Below are 13389 nucleotides of genomic sequence, written 5' to 3' on the forward strand. Positions count from 1 at the left end.
ATATGGTGGCATACCTCTGTCACCGCTGAGAGTAACAGTGAGATATGGTGGCATACCTCTGTCATCTCTGAGTAACACTGAGAAATGGTGGCATACCTCTGTCATCTCTGAGTAACACTGAGATATGGTGGCATACCTCTTTCATTTCTGAGTAATACTGAGATATGGTGGCATACCTCTGTCATCTCTGAGTAACACTGAGATATGTTGGCATACCTCTGTCATCTCTGAGAGTAACACTGAGATATGGTGACATACCTCTGTCATCTCTGAGTACACTGAGATATGGTGGCATACCTCTGTCATCTCTGAGTAACACTGAGATATGGTGGCATACCTCAGTGATCTCTGAGTAACATTGAGATATGGTGCATACCTCAGTGATCTTTGAGTAACACTGAGATATTTTGGCATACCTCTGTCATCTCTGAGAGTAACACTGAGATATGGTGACATACCTCTGTCATCTCTGAGTAACACTGAGATATGGTGGCATACCTCTGTCATCTCTGAGTAACACTGAGATAAGGTGTTATACCTCTGCCATCTCTGAGTAACACTGAGATATAGTGGCATACCTCTGTAATCTCTGAGTAACACTGAGATATGGTGGCATACCTCTGTAATATCTGAGTAACACTGAGATACGGTGGCATACCTCGGTGATCTCTGAGTAACACTGAGATATGGTGGCATACATCTGTCATCTTTGAGGGTAACACTGAGATATGGTGACATTCCTCTGTCATCTCTGAGTAACACTGAGATATGGTGGCATACCTCTGTAATCTCTGAGTAACAAAGATATATGGTGGCATACCTCAGTGTTCTCTGAGTAACACTGAGATATGGTGGCATACCTCTGTCATCTCTGAGTAACACTGAGAAATGGTGGCATACCTCTGTCACCGCTGAGAGTAACAGTGAGATATGGTGGCATACCTCTGTCACCGCTGAGAGTAACAGTGAGATATGGTGGCATACCTCTGTCATCTCTGAGTAACACTGAGATATGGTGGCATACCTCTGTCATTTCTGAGTAACACTGAGATATGGTGGCATACCTCTTTCATTTCTGAGTAATACTGAGATATGGTGGCATACCTCTGTCATCTCTGAGTAACACTGAGATATGTTGGCATACCTCGGTCATCTCTGAGTAACACTGAGATATGGTGGCATACCTCAGTGATCTCTGAGTAACATTGAGATATGTTGCATACCTCAGTGATCTTTGAGTAACACTGAGATATGTTGGCATACCTCTGTCATCTATGAGTAACACTGAGATATGGTGGCATACCTCAGTGATCTCTGAGTAACATTGAGATATGGCGCATACCTCAGTGATCTCTGAGTAACACTGAGATATGGTGGCATACCTCAGTGATCTCTGAGTAACACTGCGATATGGTGGCATACCTCTGTCATCTCTGAGTAACACTGAGATTTGGTGGCATACCTCAGTGATCTCTGAGTAACACTGAGATATGTTGGCATACCTCTGTCATCTCTGATAGTAACACTGAGATATGGTGACATACCTCTGTCATCTCTGAGTAACACTGAGAAATGGTGGCATACCTCTGTCATCTCTGAGTAACACTGAGATATGGTGGCATACCTCTCTCACCGCTGAGAGTAACAGTGAGATATGGTGGCATACCTCTGTCACCGCTGAGAGTAACAGTGAGATATGGTGGCATACCTCTGTCATCTCTGAGTAACACTGAGATATGGTGGCATACCTCTGTCATCTCTGAGTAACACTGAGATATGGTGGCATACCTCTTTCATTTCTGAGTAATACTGAGATATGGTGGCATACCTCTGTCATCTCTGAGTAACACTGAGATATGTTGGCATACGTCTGTCATCTCTGAGAGTAACACTGAGATATGGTGACATACCTCTGTCATCTCTGAGTACACTGAGATATGGTGGCATACCTCTATCATCTCTGAGTAACACTGAGATATTGTGGCATACCTCTGTCACCTCTGAGAGTAACAGTGAGATATGGTGACATACCTCTGTCACCGCTGAGAGTAACAGTGAGATATGGTGACATACCTCTGTAATCTCTGAGTAACACTGATATATGGTGGCATACCTTGGTGATCTCTGAGTAACACTGAGATATGTTGGCATAACTCTGTCATCTCTGAGTAACACTGAGATATGGTGACATACCTCTGTCATCTCCGAGTACACTGAGAAATGGTGGCATACCTCGGTCATCTCTGAGTAACACTGAGATATGGTGGCATACCTCAGTGATCTCTGAGTAACATTGAGATATGGTGCATACCTCAGTGATCTTTGAGTAACACTGAGATATTTTGGCATACCTCTGTCATCTCTGAGAGTAACACTGAGATATGGTGACATACCTCTGTCATCTCTGAGTAACACTGAGATATGGTGGCATACCTCTGTCATCTCTGAGTAACACTGAGATATGGTGGCATACCTCTGTAATCTCTGAGTAACACTGAGATATGGTGGCATACCTCTGTAATCTCTGAGTAACACTGAGATATGGTGGCATACCTCTGTAATATCTGAGTAACACTGAGATACGGTGGCATACCTCTGTGATCTCTGAGTAACACTGAGATATGGTGGCATACCTCTGTCATCTCTGAGTAACACTGAGATAAGGTGTTATACCTCTGTCATCTCTGAGTAACACTGAGATATGGTGGCATACCTCTGTCATCTCTGAGTAACACTGAGATATGGTGGCATACCTCTGTCACCGCTGAGAGTAACAGTGAGATATGGTGGCATACCTCTGTCATCTCTGAGTAACAGTGAGATATGGTGGCATACCTCTGTCATCTCTGAGTAACACTGAGATATGGTGGCATACCTCTGTCATCTCTGAGTATCACTGAGATATGGTGGCATACCTCTTTCATTTCTGAGTAATACTGAGATATGGTGGCATACCTCTGTCATCTCTGAGTAACACTGAGATATGGTGGTATACCTCAGTGATCTCTGAGTAACACTGAGATATGGTGGCATACCTCTGTCATCTCTGAGTAACACTGAGATATGGTGGCATATCTCAGTGATCTCTGAGTAACAATGAGATATGGTGGCATACTTCTGTAATCTCTGAGTAACACTGAGATATGGTGGCATACCTCTGTAATATCTGAGTAACACTGAGATACGGTGGCATACCTCAGTGATCTCTGAGTAACACTGAGATATGGTGGCATACATCTGTCATCTTTGAGGGTAACACTGGGATATGGTGACATTCCTCTGTCATCTCTGAGTAACACTGAGATATGGTGGCATACCTCTGTAATCTCAGAGTAACAAAGATATATGGTGGCATACCTCAGTGATCTCTGAGTAACACTGAGATATGGTGGCATACCTCTGTCATCTCTGAGTAACTGTGAGATATGGTGGCATACCTCTGTCATCTCTGAGTAACACTGAGATATGGTGGCATACCTCTGTCACCGCTGAGAGTAACAGTGAGATATGGTGGCATACCTCTGTCACCGCTGAGAGTAACAGTGAGATATGGTGGCATACCTCTGTCATCTCTGAGTAACACTGAGATATGGTGGCATACCTCTGTCATCTCTGAGTAACACTGAGATATGGTGGCATACCTCTTTTATTTCTGAGTAATACTGAGATATGGTGGCATACCTCTGTCATCTCTGAGTAACACTGAGATATGGTGGCATACCTCAGTGATCTCTGAGTAACACTGAGATATGGTGGCATACCTCTGTCATCTCTGAGTAACACTGAGATATGGTGGCATATCTCAGTGATCTCTGAGTAACAATGAGATATGGTGGCATACTTCTGTAATCTCTGAGTAACACTGAGATATGGTGGCATACCTCTGTAATATCTGAGTAACACTGAGATACGGTGGCATACCTCAGTGATCTCTGAGTAACACTGAGATATGGTGGCATACCTCTGTCATCTTTGAGGGTAGCACTGAGATATGGTGACATTCCTCTGTCATCTCTGAGTAACACTGAGATATGGTGGCATACCTCTGTAATCTCTGAGTAACAAAGATATATGGTGGCATACCTCTGTCATCTCTGAGTAACACTGAGATATGGTGGCATACCTCTGTCATCTCTGAGTAACACTGAGATATGGTGGCATACCTCTGTCATCTCTGAGTAACACTGAGATATGGTGGCATACCTCTGTCATTTCTGAGTAACACTGAGATATGGTGGCATACCTCTGTCATCTCTGAGTAACACTGAGATATGGTGACATACCTCTGTCATATCTTAGTAACACTGAGATATGGTGGCATACCTCTGTCATTTCTGAGTAACACTGAGATATGGTGGCATACCTCTGTCATCTCTGAGTAACACTGAGATATGGTGGCATACCTCTGTCATTTCTGAGTAACACTGGGATATGGTGGCATACCTCTGTCATCTCTGAGTAACACTGAGATATGGTGGCATACCTCTGTCATCTCTGAGTAACACTGAGATATGGTGGCATACCTCTGTCATCTCTGAGTAACACTAAGATATGGTGGCAGAGAAGATAGAGCCGTTTAGAACTAAAATACATTAATTTGGTAGGCATTAGAACAAAATATAATAGCTGTCCACTGAGGGCATGGAGTGTATTTATCATCAACATATGGTTCAATTATGTTTTGTATTATAAAATAATATTTGGAATGATTAACAATCTTTGATATTTTTCCTACATACAGTATGAGCATTTTTTTTTTTTTACACATGAATTATTTTTTGCCAAGTCACACTCAATCGTAACAAAAAAAAACCCTGCAGTGCAAATATCTGTAAGTTCAAAAGCTGTAGAGGGGGGGGGGGGGGAGGGGGTAGGACAGTATGGGAGAGTGATAAATTCCATCCAAGAATAAGCGTCTAAAAAGCTGCCATGTTTTATGAAACGCACTCATAAGCAACACTAAGTGAAATGCATTAAAGAGGTTGTGATTTGCCACAGAGGCAATTAATAAGGAAAATACATGCGTGGCTAATTTATTAACGTGCGCCTCTTGACATTCATTACCAGTGAGCCAGTGCTCCCTGTGCGACATTCACACACACACAACACACAAACACCCACTAACACGCACTAACACGCACAGTCAGACACAGACAAGGAATGGGCTTAGCTTGGCCTGAGTCTCGACAGGGATATGAGTGATAAACCCTCAGCCCCAGGCAGTTAAAGTGTCATTATAATTGATAGGCAGCCCAAAAGACAAACTGGCCACTGGCCAAATTACAGATTAGACATAGGATCCTCTTACTCAAAACTTTTAATGTTTTTTTTAAACAACCATTAATTTTGATGAGTCCTCCATCGCTGGCGTACAGGAGATGTAGAGACCATTTTCTGGGCAGGTGGAAAACTTGCTGACGGAAGCTTAAAAGTAAAACATATTAGTTCTCTCACTCACTTAGTTCTCTCTTTACTATTTGGCTGACCAATAATTGCCCTCACCACTACCATTCAACACGTGACCAGTGAGATGCTGAGGGCAATTTTGATTCTACCTTCCTCATGATAGATAGGCCAACTGGATTTTAAAAAGGAAACACAGGGAAAGTGGTTGTTGGACTTCATGGATCTTCTAATAATTTATTCCATATTATCATTGATACACATGCACAATGACATTCTCATCCCAAAACACAAATGAAATCCCTACTGTTATACGTACTCACAAACAAACACTTTCGCTTTCTCTGTTCCTCTCTCTGACACACACACACACACACACACACACACACACACACACACACACACACACACACACACACACACACACACACACACACACACACACACACACACACACACACACACACACACACATACACAATGGTTTTGACCAAAAAATGTATTCCAATTCAAAATCCTATATTTCCTAACCCAAACCCTAACCCTAACCTTAATCCCCAACCCCAATTCTAACCCTAATTGTAGCCTTAACCCTAACCTCTAAGCCTAAAATAGCATTTCTTTCTTTGGGGACCGGCAGAACGTCCCCACTTGTCAAATTGTCCTTGTTTTACTCTCCTTAGGGGGACTTTTGGAACCCAAAATGATAGTAGTTAGACCACACGCACACATTCTACATTTCAGCTGTTGAAGCAGATTTGTTCAAAGCTGGACAAGCGGCGGCAGAGACGAACTGCTGACAGCTGTTGAGATAGCATCACCTCCCCGTCCCGTCCCGTCCCCTCTCTGTGTCCCACCCCCAGGAACCCCCTCACCCTGCACTGTGCACTCCGTGAAACGGGGACACAGCCATTGTGTCATTACACAACTATGTCACCCTGATGGCCCTCTACATGTTTGACTAGTCTAGAGGCGGTAGTGGTACTCTATGGTTTCTCTATCTCCTGGTGTTTAGTTAGTTGGAGGCTATAGGCAGCCTCCAGCCCAGAGGACCAGTGGCTCAGTGTTCTAGTCTGAGGCTTCATCCTAAATGGCACCCTATTCCCTACATAGTGCACTACTTTTGACCAGGGCCCATAGGGGACACATCCTGTGTGACACAGACTGTGGGTCTGGTTGTGGTTCCATAATGCAGCCCATGTAAAACAAGAACATTGAGCTGTGGTTCCATGCTCTTCCATTTACTGTGTATTGTGCTCAGTTGACCGTGATATACTTTTATTCTTTAAGTATATTTGCACTGTGCATGTAGGCCTTTAAAGAGCGACAGCCTTTAAAAAGCAACTAATCCCTTTGTGGCATCGATATGTGTCAGAAACAGTTATTTTAGTGTCAAAATGTACTACGAAGTGTAAATAGGATAATTTTGGTCATGAAGTCAGTCTGGTCTAAAACAGAGTTTGGAACATCCGTGCTTCACAATGGGTAAATGAAGGTTGGGTTTGATTTGAAGATGTACATTTGCCCACTAACATGGTGTGAACAGCTGCGGTGATCGCTCTCTACCCAATAGCAGAGACAGTGAGACAGACCTGCCCAGCAGCCCGACTTTGTTTACATAAGACAACGTGTCACACATTTTGTTCACTTGAGAAATACTGCACCAAACACTTTAGTTAGATGTGAAATTGCACAACTATTGTAAAACATCCTCTGCAAATATGACAAAATTAATTACAGATTTCTTGAGATATCTAAGATTCATTCTAATATTGAGGTGAAATAGGCTTCCACGTCTACAGTGTCTCATAGGGGACAAACATCAATAACAAAACTGTATCGGTCAGGTAACTCACCTCCAAGACGGAAATGTTGTTTTTCTAATGAGCAACAGAAAAACACACATGCCAATCGGCATGTTCAGTGGCTCTTTAAAGAGTGTGTTGGTGGAACACAGACAGAGAGAGCGAGAGAGAGAGAGAGAGAGAGAGAGAGAGAGAGAGCGAGAAAGAGAGAGAGAGAAGGAGAGAATGAGACAACAATAGCTAGAGGTATCTCACGGCCCGCGGGACTCACCGTGCTGTCCTGGAAAGCTTCAGAGCAGCGCTGAGTGCTTATAGGCTGTGGCACAGCCGTCCGCGTCCCAAACCTAAGCTGGGGTGTGTTCACTAGGAAACTAACAGAACCAAACGACACAAACGGGGTAGAAACTAGGTGGTGTACAGCTACAACAGGAAGTTACTTTTTCATAGCAGTTTAGGAGAAGCTCATTCATGAAGCTGGATTATCACTTCTGCGGTTTACCCATTAGACAGCACAGCACAGAGCAGCCTAGTACAAGATAGTGTGGTTGTCTGACTGTCTAGTGTGGTTGTCTCAGCTAGCTACCTTAAGATGAATGCACTGTAAGTTGAATGAACTGAAAGTCACTCAGGATAAGAACGGCTGCTAAATGACTAAAATGCAAATGTGTTGTAAAAGATAGCACTGCCCAGTATAGTATTTTAGTGTGGCATTGACACATGTTCCCGAGGTCACTAGTCCCCTCATGAGGCTGAGCAGCGGAGAGCTGATGGAGGGTTTAAAAGCGGCACTCAGCTGCTTCCTGAGGCTCAGGGCACGGCTTACTGAGGGGGGAGTACGGGGTAAGAGGAGGTAGGAGAACGCAGGAGGGACGCAAGAGGGGCAGTGGGGTAAGTGACCAAAATACCCCCCAGGATCAGGGCAGACTCTGGTTTCAGGGAGGACCTACCGGACCGCCTGCTCTGGCCTCTCTGGCAGTAAAGGCCACCATGCATGAAGCTGAGTCTTGCCCAGAAAAACTATTACTATGACTAGTACTATGACCACCAAACAATATGCCTCTGAAACAGTAGTGTCTAGGCTTACAGCAGCCAGTACTTACAGCATGGAAAAACAGTGGTTCTGAAATATTTCTTGTTGTAACAATTTTTTAAATCTGAATTCCTTTTAGAAGCATGTCTATCCAAGGACAGGCCCTCGATCAATGATACAAGCTGATTTCTAGTCGTGTAATAAGATGCTCCACACAAGATGGATCGTTAACGCTTTGCTTGAAATGTAGCTACATCCTTTTAGCCTAGTTAATGATGTCATCACTGACACGATTTGACAAATTATTTCATAACTCGTTGTAGACTGCGGGAGGTTGTGACAAATTAACTAATCTAAGGCAATACATCTCAGTGCTAGAGGCTACAGACACCCTGGTTTGAATCCAGGCTGTATCACAACCGGCCGTGATTGAGAGTCCCATAGGGCGGCACACAATTGGACCAGTGTCTTCTCGGTTAGGCCGGTGTAAGCCGTCATTGTAAATAAGAATTTGTTCTTAACTGACTTGCCTAGTTAAATAAAGGTTAAATAAAACATTTACAACTGTTATGAAACAAAACAGAAATGTTACGGTACTTGAATTGTCGGCCAACCAATAAATGCACTTTTGTTAAATTTCAAATTTAAACTTCTCTCATTTGTGTCTGGAATTAGCGTGCAAGCTAAGCAATTTCAGCCTATTAGCTTAGGCGCTTGACTGCCGTTGTGAGTTGTGAGGTCAGAAAGCTCGGATCAACCCAACTCCTCGGCCAGAGCATCCAGTGGGCGCCCTGAACGCTCCCAGAGGGAAGCGCTTTGAATTTACAAACGGACAATTTGAAAACGCTCTGCATTTAGGAACACCCAGAGTGCACTCTGACTGCACTCGGACACTAGTGAATTTACAAACACACCATTCATGTGGTGCTTATGCTCGCAATATTGCAATAGTGCAATGACTGTCTATTTGAGTATTAATGCATAGCTGATTGTTCTATTGTACGACAGTGTCACTCTGTCACATTCCTTGCAATATTCACAAGTCCAGCAGAAGGACAAATCTGAAACAGTACATTCTGACTCAATACCTTCACATTCACAGCAGACCCATCAAAGGGACATTGCAGTATCCATCTACTGTCCTACAGAGAGCAGCTTTCAGATCAGTTTACACAACTACACAGTCCTCCCCGCGAGCAGGTGCTGCATTGGAAACGTCTATCAGTATTCCACGTGCTCCTCGTATTGAAAATGTTGATAAAATGAAATGTTCGTCTCTCCCACTAGAACGTTGTAGATGCCCACCCCCTGTTCAGCCCATCATACCCATTTTCTCTCCAACACGTCCCATTTAATCTGATGGCATGTGTTCCAGCCAGGGAAATGTGGCAAGGAAATAATAAAAAAAACTGAAGCAAATCTTAGCAAAGGGAGACAAATAATATTAACAATAAAAGCAACATGAGATTTTTTTTTCAGATAAATGCTCTGTGGGTTTTTACCTTTCCTGTTAGGAGATAAGCCCTGTGACAGCAGTGAGAAAGGCAGAGTTACATGCAGTACAGTACAGTAGCACTATAGGGAAGCCCAACCAGAGAGGACTGGCTCTGAAGCCGCAGAGGACCTCAGTATACATATGAAAGCTATATCCACCAATTTCTCACATTTAGTTTTTTCATCAGAAATGATTGCTTATGGGTAATTTCATGTGTGTGTAAATTATTACTGTTCTCAGGTTTTTTATTAATAGATTTTAGAATCAAAAAATTGTTTCTTGCTAAACGCTATATATCAAATCAAATGAAATTGTATTTGTCACATACAACAGGTACAACCTTACAGTGAAATGCTTAATTACAAGCCCTTAACCAACAATGACGTTTTAAGAAAATACATTAAAAAAAGTAAGAGGTAAAAATAACAAATAATTAAAGAGCAGCAGTAAAATAACAATAGTGGGGCTATATATACGAGGGTACCGGTACAGAGTCAATGAGCCGGGGCACCGGCGTCGAGGTAATTGAGGTAATATGTACATGTATGTAGAGTTATTAAAGGGACTATGCATAGATAATAGCAGAGAGTAGCATCCGCGTAGAGGAGGAGGGGGACAATTCAAATAGCCTGGGTAGCCATTTGATTAGATGTTCAGGAGTCTTATGGCTTGGGGGTAGAAGCTGTTTAGAAGCCTCTTGGACCTAGACTTGGCACTCCGGTCAGCGTGGCAGATGTGTTGTTACCTACCCTTACCACCTGGGGGCAATGAATGGAAGTCCAGGATCCAGTTGCAGAGGGAGGTGTTTAGTCCCAGGGTCCTTAGCATATTGATGAGCTTTCAGAGCACTATGGTGTTGAATGCTGAGCTGTAGTCAATGAATAGCATTCTCACATAGATGTTCCTTTTGTCCAGGTGGGAAATGATAGTGTGGAGTGCAATATAGATTGCATCATCTGTGGATCTGTTGGGGTGGTATGCAAAATGGAGTGTGTCTATGGTTTCTGGGGGTGGTCTATGGTTTTCGTGCTTCCCTTTGTAGTCTGTATTGGTTTGCAAGCCCTGCCACATCCAACGAATGTCAGAACCGGTGTAGTACGATTCAATCTTAGTCCTGTATTGACTCTTTGCCTGCTTTATTGTTCATCGGAGGGCATAGCGGGATTTCTTATAAGCTTCCGGGTTAGAGTCCCGCTCCTTGAAAGCGGCAGCTCTACCCTTTAGCTAAGTGCGAATGCTGCCTGTAGTCCATGACTTCTGGTTGGGGTATGTACGTACAGTCACTGTGGGGACAATGTCATCAATACACTTATTGATGAAGTCAGTGACTGATGTGGTGTACTCCTCAATGCCATTGGAAGAATCCCAGAACATATTCTCTGCTAGCAAAACAGTCCTGTAGTTTAGCATCTGCTTCATCTGACCACTTTTGTATAGACTAAGTCACTGGTGCTTCCTGCTTGAATTTTTTACTTGAAAGCAGGAATCAGGAGGATATAATTATGGTCAGATTTGCCAAATGGAGGGCAAGGGAGTGCTTTGTATGCATCTCTGTGTGTGGAGTAAAGGTGGTCTAAAGTTTTTCCCTCTAGTTGCACATTTAACATGCTGATAGAAATTAGGCAAAACTGATTTAAGTTTCCCTGCATTAAGGTCCCCGGCCACTAGGAGAGCCGCCTCTGGATGAGCGTTTTCCTGTTTGCATATGGCGGTATACAGCACATTGAGTGTGGTTTTAGTGCCAGCATCGGTCTGTGGTGGTATGTAGACAGCTACAAAAAATACAGATGATAACTCTCTTGGTAGATAGTGTGGTCTACAGCTTATCATGAGATACTTTACCTCAGGCGAGCAAAACCTCGAGACTTCCATAGATATCGTGCACCAGCTGTAGTTTATAAATATACACAGGCCGCCGCCCTGTGTCTTACCAGATGCTGCTGTTCTATCCTGCCGATAGAGTGTATGTTATTAATGTTATCGATCAGCTACGTCTCGGTGAAACAGAAGATATTACACTTTTTAATGTCCCATTCGTAGGATATACAGTACGTGCTTTCAGTTCGTCCCATTTATTTTCCAGCGATTGAACGTTGGCTAACAGTGCCACTCGTCGCCTGATCCTCACAAGGCACCCCGATCTCTTTCCGTGTAGTCTCAGTTTCTTTCTCCAGCGAATGACAGGGATGAGGGCCTGTTCGGGTGTTTGGAGTATATCCTTCCCGTCCGACTCATTGAATAAAAATGATTTGTCCAATTCTAGGTGAGTAATCGCTGTTCTGATGTCCAGAAGCTCTTTTCGGTCATAAGAGACGGTAGCAGCAACATTATGTACAAAATAGGTTACAAACAACGCAAAAAAACTAACCAAATAGCACGGTTGGTTAAGAGTCAATAAAACGGCAGCCATCCCCTCCGGCGCCATCTTCTTCAATACATTGTTTAGCTGGAATGAATGTTTGTATCCTGCGTATTTGACTCTGATATGTGATTTTCTCACCTAACTATCTTAAGACGAGTGAACTAACTGTAAATCGTTCTCAATAAGAGGATCTGCTAAATGACTAAAATGTCAAATGTAAATGTTTTACATACAGATCTCATATTACTGTATTGAATTATTGTTATCTAGCGGGACTTGTTGTTGTGAGTCTACCCCATTTCTCCCCATTACCCAGTAGGCCCTGGGAGACTTTAGGGAACACTGGGTAGGCTACCTGAGGATGTCTGTGGAGGAAATATGGGAAGGTGATCATTGAAGGAGCTCTGTGAAGGAAATATGTGAAGGAGATCTGAGTAGGAGATATGTGAAGGAGAAGCACCTCTCTCTCTGTGAAGGTCATTGGAAACATGATGAGGTGACCTTGTAGGACTGCCTGGCTGCTGACACATTTAAACATGGCACACAGGTTAGAGTCCTCATTTCACTCGCCCCCTTTTACCCCTTCCTCTACCCCTCTGTCTGTTTCTCTGGGGAGAGGGTAATAGATGGCTTTGTCTTGGGGCTTTGGTGACCATGCTGGGTGTATGTGTATCCATATCAAAGAGAAGACAAGTTATTCCATCGCACACAAATTAGTTTGGATTAAAATAGATTTTGGTTTGATTTATCTCCTTTACTTTTCTTATAAATCTCATTATCCAGCCAAACACTCGACTGTGTTTGCAAAATAATTAATGAAAGTATGAACAGAATTGATGTTTTAAGTTCTTATGTACAATGTCTTATTCAAAGATATGGCAAGTTAAGCACATATCTGAGCTTCCAAAGTTCAGAGCTCTTTCCCAAAGGGTATGTCTGTGTACAGGCATAATCTTTGAGAACAAAAATGGAACCTATTTCACACAGCTCTTAATGAGAGGATGTGACCTTTGTTTGTAAAGATGAACCAGGTTCTCTCTCTAGTTTTAGGGTTTATCTCAGTCCACTTCTGACAATGGGTGATGATGGTAAATGGAGTAGGCTCCAAGTTATCAGACAGTGAAGCGAGACAAAACAAATGAGTCTGAAGCCTCCGTGGCCATTCACAGGCAGAGTACAGCGAGACTAATTCAATGAATACCCTGATTATCTGCTCAAATTAAGAGCATTAATTATCATTACCGCATGGCTGTCGCAAACATTGGCATCAGAGACAGAGTATGCTGCTATGCGA

Source organism: Salvelinus fontinalis, chromosome 31 (genome assembly GCF_029448725.1).
Source record: "Salvelinus fontinalis isolate EN_2023a chromosome 31, ASM2944872v1, whole genome shotgun sequence".
NCBI lineage: Eukaryota > Metazoa > Chordata > Actinopteri > Salmoniformes > Salmonidae > Salvelinus > Salvelinus fontinalis.